Below are 15,850 nucleotides of genomic sequence, written 5' to 3'. Positions count from 1 at the left end.
TGCATATGTAGCCCCTAACTCTGGCTCCATACCCCTAGAGCTAGGAGTGGGAGGTGAAAAGCAGGAAAGATGGCTTAAATCGGGCTATGTGCTGACCCCCTTTGGTGAAGATCTTTGAGAAGTCTAGTAATTCTAAGTGCAACCCTGGCTTTGTAGGTTATTATGAAGACATAATGGTAAGAGAGGAGAATATATTTGACATTTAGTTAGTTAGATTTATATTTTTAAATATTGAGATATAAGGTACGGGCCTCCATTTTGACTCTACCCTTGGGCCCAGCTAATGTCAGGGGTGGCCCTTGCCTCCACCATTACTAGGACTATATTCTAAGCCAAGGTAAGCAAGCAACAGACCCCAGGCAAATTCTTGCCCATTGTATGTTTTTATATAGGCTGTGAGCTAAAATTGGTTTTCCATTTACAAATAGTGTTTAAAAATCAAAAGAAAAATATTTCATGATATGTGAAAATTGTGTGCAATTCCAACTTCAGTACCTATGAATCGTGTGATTGGCACACAGCCAAACCCATTCATGTGTGTATTGTGCATGGCCACTTTCATGCTATGACAGCAGAGTGAGTAGTTGTAACAGAGACTGTATGGCTTGGAAAGCTGAATATACTTACTATCTGGCCCTTAACAGGAAAAGTTTGCCTACCCTTCCCCTAGGAAGGAAGGAAGAAGGAAGGGAGGGAAGGAAGGAAAGAGTCTAGCAGTTCTCTCCTAGGTCTGCTCAGTAGAGCCACCTGTTGAGCTCCCCAAACAGACCAATGCCAGGGCCCCATTCTTAATATTTTAGGATGAACTGGTCTGGAGTTGGGGTGTTTTTTTAAGACACGTCCATGATTCTAATGAGAGCCAGGGCCGTGAGTCACCCAGCTAAGAGAATGCATACAAGAAGGTCAGAATTCCCCAAATGTGAGGCCGAATAAGGCTGTGGGATTTGTACCTGCTTTCCCCGAGGATCTGAGTGGATTTTTCCCTTTCTCTGAGGACACAAGGTCCCCAGTCACCTGAGTCGGCAGAAGGAGAAGCGAGGGAGAAGGATCATTGTTTCACACCATGGTATGGTGTATTAAGTCAAGTTTCATTTCTACTTCTTGAAATCCTTGAACTGTGGGTTCAAACACGTGTCTCTGGGCGAGCCCAGCATTGTGTGCATCCGTCAGGCAGGCCCACCTTGGACTACAGTTGCACAGCCTTCGCAGGGCCCCCTGCTGGGTCACTTCTCAGGATGTACTCCAATAGGGGACCCTTACCCCATCTTTGCAGCGTGCCCTCCATAATTATTGGTGGTCTCACAGGGAAGGAGAAAAAAGACAACTCTATCAGAATCCCATTCTCCACCAGCACAGTCAGCACTGTTGGCAGAGGCTGGCTCTGGGGCTGCAAGGCTGCTCCGAGCTATTATTGTGCCTGGCTCTCTCTCAGCATGACTCGAGGCAGACAATATAGTACACCGAGAGCATGGGGGATGAACAGTAAATACGAGGCCTGGATTTTTTTAATCTTGTCAGTTTTCCCCTGATTTGTGTCCTTTATCCTCGCCCCCTCTGCTGTATAAGCTTCTAGAAGCTAATGCCCATAACGCCACCACCCACTGGTAGCAGCAGGCTGCTGGGCCACTGTGGGGTTCTCATTGCGGAGATTGACAATGCCCACCATTATTCAGCGACTGTACGTGTTAACCTAGTGGCACAGGGTTGCTCCAACACCTTCCCCTCTGGTTTCTCTTTACTCTGGGGGCCAACAGCAACTCTAGGAGTGCCGCCCTCCCGACTCTGCTTGTCTCAGCCAGCGCACATCACATCCTCTGCCCTGGCGGAGCTGGAATAGCTCTGCTGAAAAGGAAGAGGATGTTGGGCAATTATGGAGCTGAGAGATGACTGTCATCTCGACTGCCACATTTAAAACGTTAAAAATATTTCTCAAAGCGATTTCTTTGGCCTCTTGTAGATACCAGCCCTCTTCCTCCTTCTTTCTTTTATTAAGAGCTCATAGGATTAAATCACACAGTGAGGCTCTAGAATGTGAGCCCACCGCTGAGGCTTGTGGAAATGACCTCCACCGTGGGCACATGTGCTACTGTAGCTGTTGGGAATAGGAAGGTGGAAGGTGGCATGCATTTTGCTGCCTTGAAACAACTCCCAGAAACAAGTTATTCTTTTGACATCTCTATAATTCGAATGTTTCCAGGGTGATTTATGGATCCCATTGAACTGAGAAATTTGCTTATTATCTCATTATCTCTGCCTTGGCTACCACGACGTCAGCCTTTACCCAATCTCCTGTCTCAGAATCCACTGGTGGTGGCAGGACCATGCGAAAATGCACGTGCCCTTGGCATAGATGATTTGAGGCTTTAGGGGAAACAGCTTGGCAGTTGGGCAGCTGAAGATGTGGCGGCTCTCATGAGCTTTTCTGCAATGGAATGTGCATCAGTGGGAACACTTACATTTGGTTTTGTGAGAATGTTAAGCTAGAGAAGGGCTTATAAACTCTGAAATTTTCAAGAATGTTAAGCTTGTGAAGGGCTTATAAACTCAGTTGCAGGAGAGGTGTGAGGGAAGGATCACCTGAGGTGGCTGCTGCTGGTGAGTGAGTTCTTTCCAGGGGGAAGCCAGGGGTCTGGAGTCACCCTAACATAAGACCTGGACCGTAATTTTTGCCTGCAAGGGTATGCATTTTTTAAACAAGATTTATTTATTTATTTATTTGAGAGAGAGGGTACAAGAGAGCTCAGGAGCTGGTGGAGGTTGGGGGGATGGAGGTGGGGGCAGAGAGGTGGGAAGAGAGAATCTCAAGCAGACTCCCTGCTGAGGGTAGTGCCCTACAAAGGGCTCAAGTCACGACCCTGAAATCATGACCTAAGCTGAAATCAAGAGTCAGACACTTGCTGAGTGACTGACTGAGCCACCCAGGTGCCCCTTCAAGGGTGAGCATTTTAAAAATCACCAAATAGTGTACCTATAAATTAATAAGTGTACCTGACACAAACACTAGTAGCAATTTATGAAATCATGGGGGGCTTTGTTTGCAGGTGTGAAGCTGACAGATCCGACAAGGAGGAGGAGGTGATGACAGAAATGTGACTGGCTTCCTGAGGCAGCACTGCCGACCCAAGTGTGGGCTGCCAACAGTGCCCTGCCTGGTCAGGCACAGGCACTTGCTAGGTGGTGTTCAGGGAAGTGTGCTCAGCTCAGGGAAGGATGCTTCTGGCAGTATGTGGACATGTTGAAGCTTTGATTTGGATTCAGTGGAGGGTAACCTACTCACCTCATCTTAGAACATGTATAGAATAATTATGAAAGAGACAATAAAACATAAGTAGGATTGTCATTAAACAAAACCAGATCAGGTCAGAGGCCTGGAACGTGTGGTGGACGTCATTAAGGAGCTTGTGGAATTGTGATCCTGAAGCTCACAGACTTGTTTTATGTAGCCTCTACATCTTTACTCAAGTCTGACAAAAAAAGGAGGGTTTGGGGTGCCTGGCTGGCTTAGTGGATAGAGCATGCAACTCTTGATCTTAGGGTTGTAGTTTCCAGTCTCACATTGAGTGTAGAGATTACTTAAAAAGTAAAATCTTAAAAAAGAAAAGGGAGGGCTTAACAGATTCCTGGAACATTCCAGCTAACTCCCTCCCATATCCAAGAGCCGTATGTGTTTGCTTTCTTATTTCACTCTAAAAATGACTGTGTCTCATAGTTTTTAAGACAATGTTTCTTTGACACTATATGGTGTTATCTGGCACCTACCAAGAAGACGTAGCAAGAAAATGTACAGAGATTCTGCTATACTTTATTCCATATCATGTTACAAGAAAACAACAGTGACAGCTGACAAACCATTACATCTTTCATAATACAGACAAATTACACTTGGTAACAAATATGCAACATGTATTATTCCATTCTCCTTACTATGTTTCATTTTGGAGTATAATAGTTTTCTGAATGATGCTAACACATTTCTTAGGTACCGACCCTCTGCTACAAAGTACACATCTCAGTGTATCATACAAAAAAAAAAAAAAAAAAGACAAAAGAAAAATTAAAAAAAAAAATCCACTCCTCACTAGAGAATGTAGATTTTGTATGTGCCTCTAAAAATATGCTGCTTAGAAAGGGGAATGAAAATAAGAGATTGCTTATTTTACTTGAGACATTTTTTTTTTGTTTTGTTTTTGGTATATGAGAAAATTGCAAGGCAGTAACATATGTGGTTTCCTCTGCCTATAAGCCAGTAAGAGAGATAGAAGTTATGTGCAATTATGCAGCATATTCCTATGTATAGGGGCCAGGCAATAATCTACCCCAGTATGTACAACCTAAACATCCTCTTGTGTAACAAAGATTACAAAGCCAGTAAGTACAATTCACAGATGAGTATCTTATATAGACACATAACCTAGGGTATTAGTTACACTGGCTGTCATGTACACACTGAGGGGAGGATACCCAGAGGTCTTACTTTGTCTGCAAACCTGGAGGCTTCCCTGGAAACTTCTTATCACTCCTGGGAGGTAGAAATAGCTTCTCACCCTTGTATCAGTGGAGGGACAGCCACCCCTGCCTTATGCCCCCTGTTTTGTTTTTGTTTCCTATTTGAGCACGCAGAATATTTTTTCATGTCTTATGTGTCCTGCATTTTTAAGTCAACCAAACTGTTCCTTTAAGAAAATGGAAATTAGGTCCCAAATTTTCTTTCAGAATACTGTGTGTTCACTGATGTTGCATTGATACCATCACCATCTAATGAGTTCCTAATATTCCAGCTGTATGAATTCAGGCTAGAACTTCATATAAAAATAATCTCACAAAACATTCCAGTGCTTTCTCAATAGAATAATAAATCTGCTAATGAGCACATCCTGTAATGATTTTCATGGCTGCCCTCTGTGGGAGGGGGTGGGGGAGAAGAGAAGGGAGGATGGATTGCCTATAAGAGGAGGGGGGAGAGAGATGAACCAAACTTTGGATTTCTTATATCAATGACAAGGATAGGGAACTACAAATCTCCTACTACATGAGACCTTTTGAGACACATGTCTGTGTAAAAAACAGATTTCCTTCCACACTGAGTAGCATTATGTTTGATTTCCCGAGAGAAGCTGCCTATGACAGGGGCATATATCTCTGAATGACCCTAACATTCCTAATCCAAGTCTTTTAATAGTAAATATTTTCAAATGTAAACTTAGAAAGCTTATTAAATAGCAAGATTTAATCATCAGCTGCTCTTGGTTGAAAGTTAGTAAAATACAAAAGTTATGCCTCTCCCCCAAATAAATAATTCAAAACAAATCACAGGCAAAGCTGCTCTTGATTGCATGTTTAAGCACACATTAAAATACTGCTAAAGACTTCCAATGGGTTGGAATGTCCGAGAGAGAAGAATGGGAAAGCCTTCTAGGTAGCAAACAGTAAACACTCTGGCCTCCGGTAACTTTTGCTGTCTTTAAAATCAATTAGTAAATAATTCGTTGCTTTGCACCTAGGAGCTTTCCACAAATGCTACTTGTGCATGGGATGGATTGTGACCTTGACATATTTATTCACTCCCCACTCCAGGGAAGGTCCGCTTGTAATGCTTAGAAGTTCTGGGTCCAATTATCTAGGAATACTGGCTTTGACTACAGACAAGCTTTTCCCTCATGTGACTCTCAGAGAATGTCTGTGTCAAACTGGCTCAAAATTCCTAGTCTTGATCCTAAAAAGTGCAACGCATTTCACGTTCTCAGTCTCCCCTTCTTTCTGACCAATAAGAAAATGTAAAACAGTGTACATGAAAGTATTTCCATAGGAACTGGTGTTCTGAGGAGCTAGGTTTCGTGCTTTGGATGAAGTTCCCTAACTGCCCCCTTGGCCTCAGTATTATTTGGGGTTGCGCAGCGAGGCCGGCCCCACTGGGAGAAGGCCTGCATCAGGCAGTTCTCCATCCCCATCAAAGCACAGTGTGTGCCCAGTACCCTTTTCCCTCCTGGTCACATACGCGCCTTCATCCTTCAAGGGGCTGCATCTTCTCAATAAGGGAAGCTGGGCCTTTCTTTCTCCCTTGCCATCTTGGAAAGCAAGACTCTTGCATTGTTTGTACAATCTGCATTCGACCATTTTTTTTCCCAGGAGACCAAAGTCAAGGTCCCCAATGATGTCTTCCAATCAGTTTGGAATGTTTTAAAAAGTGTAGTTTAAAGGTGCTTTGGTGTAAATGAGCAATTTTTAAACTCTGGATAACTTTGTAAAACACTTTTTTAAATGGTAACTAGCCAAGATGGCTTTCAGGGCTCATCCAGCAGATATAATTCTTTTGTACCCGAGTTTTAAGCATTCTGTTCCTCATTCTTTTCTCTTCCATTTAGAAAACACTCCTGAAGCATAACAGAATGGATGGAAAATATAAGATGTTGACAAGACCCAGAAAACATGTAAAAAGTTACCTCAATTTCCAGAGGTTGAAAAGGAAGCAATTATCCCTGTCTTTGTTCTTAATTCTTGGTATTTCTTTACTTCCAACCTACTTGGAAAACAGTCATGCTATGTGGCTTGAGAATGCTAAGCAGATTCCGATATCCTATATACATGTGCAGTTATTTCCAAGAAAAAAACCATATTTGCAAAAGTCCTCAAAAAGTAAGCGACAAGTGGGGCCCCACATCCTGGGACCAAGTTGTCAAGTCAGTCTGAGAACAGGGGTTTGCTTTAGTTAAAAATTTCCTTCCTTGTGGTTGCAAAATGTGCACTGCTCTCAAAGAAAACACACATTGTTTTATGCCACTATGTGGCTTTCAAGTACAGACATTACTAAAGAAGTGTGAACACCAAATGTGTTGTCTTAATGTATTTAAGACATGGCTGGTGAAAGCATAAAAACCTTTACAGAGATGCTGCGCTGCAGAGGGAAATCAAACAAAATCAAACACAAAAGACTGAAAAGAATACATGCCATGTATCAGTAAGCAAAGCTTAATCTTCACATAGTTCTTGGAAATCACAAGGTATCCAAATGCGTGCAAGGTTTTAAATAAATTGCAGAGAAAACAGGGTCTTGCCAGCTTCAATTTTCTTGTAAGTGAAATCCACCGCAGGGAGGGGAAGGAAACCGATCCGTGATTCCCTTCGTATTATTGGCCACTTCATTAATGGTTTTTTTTTTTTCTTCCCAGAATGATGACAACTTAATCCTGGAAGGAGGAAAAGAGAAAATTGCTATATGTAAAAAAAAAACAAAACAAAAACAAAAAAAACCCCAAAAAACAAAAAAATAAATAAAAATAAACCAACTTTACATCATTCATTTTTTCTAAATTACATGAGACATCAAAATTGGTCAGGCCAAAGTGGGCCTATCCGTTTTCTCCACAGCCACCCAAGCACATGTATCAGAGGCAGAGTGATCTCCTTCACCAAAACAGTTCTCACAGTATGATAAACAAATGTTCTGCTTCCATTTTTTCCCCTTAAAATAATTTAACTCCATGAATTTAAATGGTCTAACCTCTTCTTGGATTATTTAGAGAAAAAGAAATTCAGCAAATTTCCTTCCCCAAATCATTAGTAGGAATACTGGTCTTAATTAAGTGCCTGTAGCATCATACAGACCATTAAAAGGACATATCCTCGTGTTCATTTTTATGGACATGAAATAGAAAAATGGATCACATACATGCTTTCAAAAAAGCCCAGCTGTACATAATTCCTTGGTTGCCTATTATCAGACCTAGTTTCAGCAGAATGAAAATTGGCCAGCATGACCTGAATTGCCAGCCTCTTCCCAACATCCTGCATATAACTGTGCATTTCCAATGGTGCCTGCTTAAAATTGGTAACTACTTCCATGTGAGTGGTTCAAAAAGAAAGCAGGAATGTTCCCTCTTTTCCTCTCCACATTTCTTTTTGGCCCTTAAGCATTTTCATTGAGTCCCTAGGATGGGAAAGTAATGTCTTGCCAGGAAGGATGAAAAGAAACACTCCTGGGATCGAGTCACCAGCCCAGAGATTCCAGCTCCACTGAGTCCTAGAACCAACTCCTCATTTCCATTTAGAAGTTCAAGGTCCCTGAGGCCTGCTTACGCCTTCTTGTCCCCATCTACAGTGCTACACCGTCATCTTCCCAAGCAGAGAAAGAACTTTGGCCTTTTGCTGAGAACCTTACAGCACCGCTGTCCTACTGCTGGTCATGCAGGCTGTCGTGCACTGACTGCGTGGTGCTACCTTGACCAAGAAAGCAAAATGCTCTGGCCTGACTGTTAAGAAGGGCGTCCTCCCTACTCTCTACTCATTTCCTCTGCTTAATATGATGACTTTTTGGAAGGTTAACCTTCCATCCCTTCTTTTTTATTGAGGTGAAATTCATAGAACCTAAAATTAACCATTTTAAAGCATATAATTCAGTGGCATTTAGGATATTCGCAATGCTATGCAAACATCACCTCTACCTAGTTCCAAAACATTTTTGCTACCCTCTTTGGGTAAATACCTAGGAGTGGAATTGCTGGGTCACACTGCAATTTTATATTTAACTTTTGGAGAACTGGCAAACTATTTTCCACAGTGGCTGCACCATTTTATATTACCACCAGTAGAACACAAATATTTCAATTTCTGCACAACACCCTGGCCAATATTTGTTATTTTCTGTTTTTGATTTTTTTTATTATAGACATCCTAGTGGGGTGAACTGGTATCTCATTGTGGTTTTGATTTGCATTTACCTAGTGATTAGCTAAGTTGAGCACTTTTTCATGTGCTTATTGGCCATCTGTATATCTTCTTTGGAGAAATATCTATTCTAAGTCCTTTGTTTTTAAATTAAGTTTTTTGTCTTTTTGTTTTTGAGTCGTAGGACTCTTTATATATTTTGGATATCAGTCCCTTGATGTGCAAATTATTTACTCCCATTTTATGGACTGTCTTTTCACTCTGTTGATAATATTCTTTGTTGCACAAAAAAATTTTTAATTGGAGTAAGTCCAATTTATGCATTTTTTTCTTTTGTTGCTTGTGGTTTTGGTGTCATATCTAAAAATTCATTGTCAAATTTAAGGTTATAAAGATTTACATTTTCTTCTAAGAGTTTTATAGTTTTAATCCCTACATTTAGATCTTCAATCCATTTTGAGTTAGTTTTTGTATATGGTATGAGGTAGAGGTAACAGGTAACAATTCATTCTTAAGAGTTCTCTGTCCTTAGTGACTGAGACAAATGTAAACAAAAGCCCTTACTTCAAGTTTCTGACTTCTCCACTGACATCTTTCCTGAGTCCCACGACATTAGAGACAGATAGCAGCACTTGTCTCTGCAACATTTCAAACACACCTGTCTACAGGTATCTTCAGCTAGTACCTAACCCTGCTACCAAACTTCAGATTTTTATTAAGCAAATGAAAAAAATGCTCTTTCTCTTCCATGTTACTTAAACAGAGATTTCAGTTCTTCCAGGAAACCTGCCCATCCTGGACAAATGGAAGAGCTATGGGTTTGTTCTGACATGTGCTTACCTAGGCATGGAGTTCTCATAGCCACACAGAAATGATCTATAGTGGACTCTTGAACAATGTAGGGATCGGGGCACTGGCCCCTCGCACAGTTGAAAATCTAATAGAACTTCTGACTCCTCAAAAACTTAACTACTAATTGCCTACCATTGACTGAAAGATTTACTGGTAACAGGAACAGTCGATTAACACATATTTTATATGTGTATTATGTACTGTATTCCTACAATACAGTCAGCTAGAGCAAAGAAGACGTTATTAAGGAAATCATAAGGAAGCGAAAATACATTTATGGTACTGTTCCATATTTATAAAAAAAAGTCAGCATGTAAGTAAACTTGGGTCGTTCAAATCCGTGTTGTTCAAGGGTCGACTTGACCCTGGGTACCCCCAGGGGTAGTCATTGCCTGGCTTTCTTCCATTCTACCACTTTAATCCACAGAATGCTGACCTGCCCAGGTTGACCTCCTGAACAAGTGGTTTCAAATGTCCTTCCCGTGTGGGGACACTTCCTGTGATGGAGCAAGTAAGGAGGCAGGTGGCACATTATTTTTCTGATTAAGCTTGTTTTTTTGACTATTGTGACCCTAGAGCGCAGCCAAGACTCTGCGCAGATACTCACTGCTGAACAAATAGGAAGGGAGAAGGTGGAATCTGAAAATTTGGGAGTGAAGTAAGTTTTTAGAACTAGGGTTCTCTCATGGCACATTGACTGGAGGCAAATGCTGTGCCTGTGCTCTCGCTGAAAGGGCATAGTGCTGGGTACAGAAAGGGCCATCCACACATAATATCACTGGCCAAGAAAGGTGGGTAGAATTAACACCTTCCTGTGGGCCAAGCTCTCTCTCTATTTTTTTTTAATCTCATGACATTCAATTTGAATGATTTGATTTTCATCATATCTGATTTGATGTAATAACAAACAAAACATAATCCATGGCATGTTACTATCCTGTTGGGTTGATTTAAACTTTCTTTTTCAGCCATTGATGGTGTGTGTCTTTGCCTTTGTCCTGATTCTTTAAGTGTAATCTCTGGAAGAATAGTATGTACCTAACCCAAGGCATAAGCAGAATTGGATAATAAAGGATAATACATAATAATAGTAATTGGATAATAAATGGTGAACACAGTGATTATGGATAAGTCTTTTACTTAGGTTTGGGCTCAGGCATTTAATGGAAAGAGTCAGTAATAAAAAGGAAGGGAGGTGCAAACGAGAGGCAGCCTCTTTCCCCTCTATGTGAGATGACTATAGCCCAAATTGTGCTAAGCATCCTGCCTGACATCAGCAGCATGGGATACCCTTCTCCCTCCTTGGGCAGCATCAGCATCAGTTTTGATTTTCAAGGACTATAAATAAGGTAGGTCAATTTACTGCCAGAAAAATTCAAGATCCAAATGTAATCATACATTTGATGTGTGGGGAGGTAAGTGAAAGGAGGGAGGGTATACAACATTCCCAAGGAAGCGAAATATAATAGCGACATATATCCTTCCCTTACATTTAATTGATTATTAAAATAGACCACATATACAATACAAATGAACACTGAATATGCTGTAAGCTCAACTAAGTGCACATCAACTCATAGGTATATATATCATCCGATTACTGGGTGCCATTTTTATCGTGCTTTCTGCTTTCACAATGCTCTTTCCCTAGAAATGAATGTTTTAAACAAGAAATTGGATCTTTATTGATAAAATCCTTATTCAGAAATATCTACATAGAGCTTCTCAGCTATAAATATTAATTAATTGGATCGCTGGTACCCATAATGCAACTTTGTTCTGACCCATGTGCCCTATGAACTAGATATTTTTTGGATTCAATTTTCTTAAAACCAACTGTCAGCATCATGTGATGGAGGAGATGAAAAATGAAAATGAGCAGTCCCGCTGTGCAGGTGGGTGACCTGTGGGAGAGAGTCTGCCTGGTAGGATTTTTACACGAACCATCAGACACAGACCAATTGATTAGATCATCTCATACCCGCCACCAACTAGGCTCAAGAGACTAATTAGAGAGAGTACTGCCTGCGCAGGCACCCCATTGACACCTAATTTGCTCAGCCAAAGCCTTTGGGGAAAATGTATTATCTCTGCAGCTGCACTTCATGCATTTCTGATTTGAGGCATAAGCAAGGAGTGCTTCATCACTCTTTTGAGCAAACTGAATGTAGAAGCCCTTAAGTGCTAAATGCAAGCAAACAGACCCAAATTAAAAACGGGCCAGGCTCTTTCTAATTCCCTCTGTGCTCCCCATTAAATCTCTGTGTGTACATACACACACACACCCCTACATACACACGTGCAGTTTACACGCCGGCGGGACCATAGAGCTGAGGACCCCAGCCCAGGGTGTTTCCATGCGATCAGATGGCCTTTCTTTCACTAGCCTATTTACCCACTGTAAGGTTTTGCGTTTGTTTTATTGTTTTATTTTTTCCCCCCTGCTGCAATGCCCCTCTGCAAAGTTTTTTTTTTTTTTTTTTTTCCTACAGGAAGACTCTGGCCCATTTTCTTCCCCTCTAAGCCTCACTGGAGAGAAGTGATTATTTTGGTTCCAAATTAAAACAACTGTAGGTTTTGCTTTCATCGCCTAAATTGTGAACAGGATATTCACCAGGATGTATGTGAAGCTGTGGGGTAATCCGCTCATTTCTGTTTGAGAGACTCTTTGTTAAGATGCCTAACAGAGAGGGAAGAATTATTAAAATCTGACAGAGAGAAAGCTGCCTCACAATAGCAAAGACAGTACAGAATTATAAAATAATTAAGTTATCCTCAAGAAAAACAATGGATATAACATTTGGCCAAGTTTGGCTTTTATCTGTTTCTTATCTGAAATAAAACCAATTCCAATCTTCTTTTTAAATGCAGAATCCAAACCACTGGTAAATAAGGAGTCATTTAAAGATAGATATGTAATTAATGACATGCTTTTAAAAAAGGGAATAAAAAACATTCAGACGAGATGGCAAAATTAGGTTATCTTTGTGACAAATCTAGTGGTTGTGGGGAATGAATTTCTGTCACACTGTAATAAAAGAAAAAAAAACAAAACAGGACCTGTGATGGTGGTGTTCTAGATGGTGGTGGACTTATTGATTTGATGCCTTTCTATTCACACATTAGATGAATTATTTTACCCACATATTCTGGTAAATTACAATTCTGCTTGGTAATTTTCACATTTTTCTTATTCTTAAGAATTCAGTGAATATATTTTTGGATCATTTTAGCTGTCTACTTTTAAATCAGCATTCAAAATTGGCCTAAATTGGCAAAGTCAAAGGATTTCAGTGGCCATCAGAGTGAATAGGTTTCTGGAGGCATCTGGAAAGTGGCTGCAGGGGAGATGTTTGAGAATAGTTAGAAAATCAGGGCCTTAACTAACACATATAACTGTCAATTGAATTTATTCTGATATTGTGGAAAATAAAGTCCAGAAAGCTTCCCTCCCCAAGTACCATATTAATAAGATTTTACATGGTAAATATCCAGGGGAAAAAAAAGTCTAGCGGGCTGTGCCACTTTGAGTTTGGTATTGCTTAAAATACTAAGAAAAATGGCAAAATTAATCATTTGTACTTAATTCATCTTCAAACAGCATTCACTACTTACAGAAAATGAACTCCAGAAATAAGGTTGCTAAACCCTAAAGGAAGTTATAAGCAAGTACAGAGGGACGCCTGGGTGGCTCAGTGGTTGAGTGTCTGCCTTTGGCTCAGGGCATGATCCCAGGGTCCTGGGATCGAGTTCCGCATCAGGCTCCCCTTGAGGAGCCTGCTTCTCCTTCTGCTTATGTCTCTGCCTCTCTCTGTGTCTCTCATGAATAAATAAATGGAATCTTTTTTTTAAAAAAAAGCAAGTACAGATCTCTCTGAAGTAGAAATATGTATAAATAGAAGTATGTACATAGCACATATACTTATTTGTATATGTAGAACGCATATACTCAAATTCTATACTTTAGATTCTATATAAATGTTGGACTCAAAATGGTAAGTTTTAATCTTTACAGTGATTTCAAAAAAACTGGGTATAGCTTAATTTCTTCATTTTTAAAAAGTGAGCTATGTTATGATTTAGCTAGAAATACAGGTTTTCTTTTGGAACATCTGAAATCAGTGTTTTCCAGTTATTCTCATGTTGCATTGAAGCTTCTTGAAGGAAGTAGAAAATTAGTCAAACCTACTTCTATAACTTATTTCTGACTTACAATAATCATGTTTCTTCCTCTCCTCTCCTCCTCCCCCGCCCCCCAGAGAAGAGAACACATCTTTGAGACCAGCAAGAGAATATTAATTAAAATGAATGCAGGGATAGACAGGCTTTGTTTTAAGCTTAACAGAAGGTCCATCATTCAAAATAGCTCAAATCCTTTAAGTTGAAAGCCGTTTGGTAACATCCATATGGATACACAATGCACTAATTGCAGTGACTCTGCACATTTTAAGCTTCATGCCAAAGTGGAGACTTTAATTAAATTTTTTTAGGCAAAGCTATAAATCTAACATTTCAAAACAAAGCATTTCTCACACAAGGAAACTGACTTAACATATCATTTCAGTAATCATCATTGTAAATAAACATTTCTTAAAAACCTCATTAAAGACCAGGCATTGTATGATGTATAATTAGTGGTAATTGAAAAGAACACTGTATTTTCATGGTGTTGCTGTTTATTAAATCAGATTTATGTAAAAGACTAGTCATATTTCAGACCCACATGGATGGCAATTCTGGGAGTATGTCCTGTCTCAGTGATAGCCAAGAAAAGTACAGGGAGAGAAGGAAAGTACTGATCTAGGTCTCCTATGAGTGTACAGGCCATCTTTTACAAAATCATACACACACACACAAAATACATATACAAAACCATATATATATATATATATAGAATCATATATGCACATACACAAATACATATACATATGTGAGGTCTGAAATAGTTTCAATGGCAAAGGTAAGAATAGAAAAACCTTTGCCAAATGTGACTTATTCTTCCCAAGGATTTCATATTTGGAGCTTTATTTGCTCAGCATACCTTTATAACTGACTGGCTGCCAAATGGGGTAAGTTTATTAAACAGGATTCTTACTTTTTAACCTTCTTTATATATTATAGTGCTACTAAACTATATTTAAATAAACCAAATACAAAGCTATGTAACCTAGCAGTGTGTGATTTTTTTTTTTTACAACTTAAAATGAACACACACGAATATCATAAAACCACTTCTAAGTAGTTAGCAGTCAGAGAAACACGAGGGTTCATGTTTGACTTTAATTAAATGTCTGAGAGGAGATCTGAGACTTCATTTTGGGTGGATGTTTTTTTCTTTCAAATTAAAAGTTGTTTAGCATTATTGTCCAAAGTGTTGAAGCAGAGGAAGTTTCCATGCTAAGGGTTTTGAATTCAATATAATATGATCACCTACAATATCATTCTTTCTTGTGAACCATAATATTGCAGATATCTGCAAAGCTAAAACACAAAATCCTGTAGTCGAAATTAGATTATAAATGGTTGGCACATAAGGAATGGAGTCAGCATAAACCAGAAGTCAGGTTGGTGTATGAGAGAGATTTAAATCTATTGTTGAAATTTTGAGCCACCAAGTCATGGCAGCCATATGCAAAAGACATAAAAACAGTTGTATGTGAGTTGAAGAGGTGTACAGTACTCTACATGCTGTCTGTGTGCATGCTTCCTCTTGACCACATGCTCTGTCTTGGAATTAATTCTTTATTGTACACTTCTCCTAGATATTACACATTCTGCTCTGTCATCCAAAATTCTGTATCTTCAACCCTTTCATCTTCTTCTACCTGTAAGCTCTGCTAGCATTTTTATTAGTGTTTTTACTGCTTTTGTGAGTGCTGTGTGCTCTAGACTGAATGTTTGTATGCCCCCCAAATTCCTATGTTGAAACCTAATCCCCAGTGTGATGGTATTTCCAGGGGGGTCTTTCAGAAGCAATTAGATCCTGAGGGTGGAGCTCACATGAGTGGGATTAGTGCCCTTAATAAAGAGACCCCAGAGAGCTGTCTCACCCCTTCATCAGAAGACACAGAAAAGGAAGAGGGTCCCAAGAGACATAAATCTTCTGGTGCCTTGCTCTTGGACCTTCAGCCTCAACTGTGAAATAAATTTCTTTTTATAAAGCCACCATTCTGTGGTATTCTGTTATAGCAGCCCGAATAGACTGAGACATTATGGTTACCAAGTTGAATACAGTTTGAGCTGTCTGTCTCTTATTCTGTTTTTTTTCCCCCCCAACAAGCCATATAATTTTTACAGGAGTATTCTGCTGAACATAGGTAGGAAAATGGAAATAATA

General features: G+C 39.8%; 1 protein-coding gene across 8 annotated transcripts in view; it reads right to left on the bottom strand.

Moving 5' to 3' along the window:
- Window positions 1-3,782: 3,782 nt before the first annotated feature.
- The window catches only part of CDK14 (cyclin dependent kinase 14), a 723,056-nt gene continuing 710,988 nt past the window's right edge, over window positions 3,783-15,850 (bottom strand). For all 8 annotated transcript variants that reach the window (XR_012002660.1, XM_072764239.1, XM_072764240.1 and 5 more), the window contains one exon: window positions 3,783-7,184. The gene's annotated coding sequence lies outside the window, so the exon portion shown is untranslated. The remainder of the gene's footprint in view (window positions 7,185-15,850) is intronic.

Source organism: Vulpes vulpes, chromosome 7 (assembly GCF_048418805.1).
Source record: "Vulpes vulpes isolate BD-2025 chromosome 7, VulVul3, whole genome shotgun sequence".
In the NCBI taxonomy this organism is placed as follows: Eukaryota; Metazoa; Chordata; class Mammalia; order Carnivora; family Canidae; genus Vulpes; species Vulpes vulpes.
The sequence above is the reverse complement of the archived record's forward strand: the minus strand, read 5'-3'. Positions and strand labels throughout refer to the sequence as shown.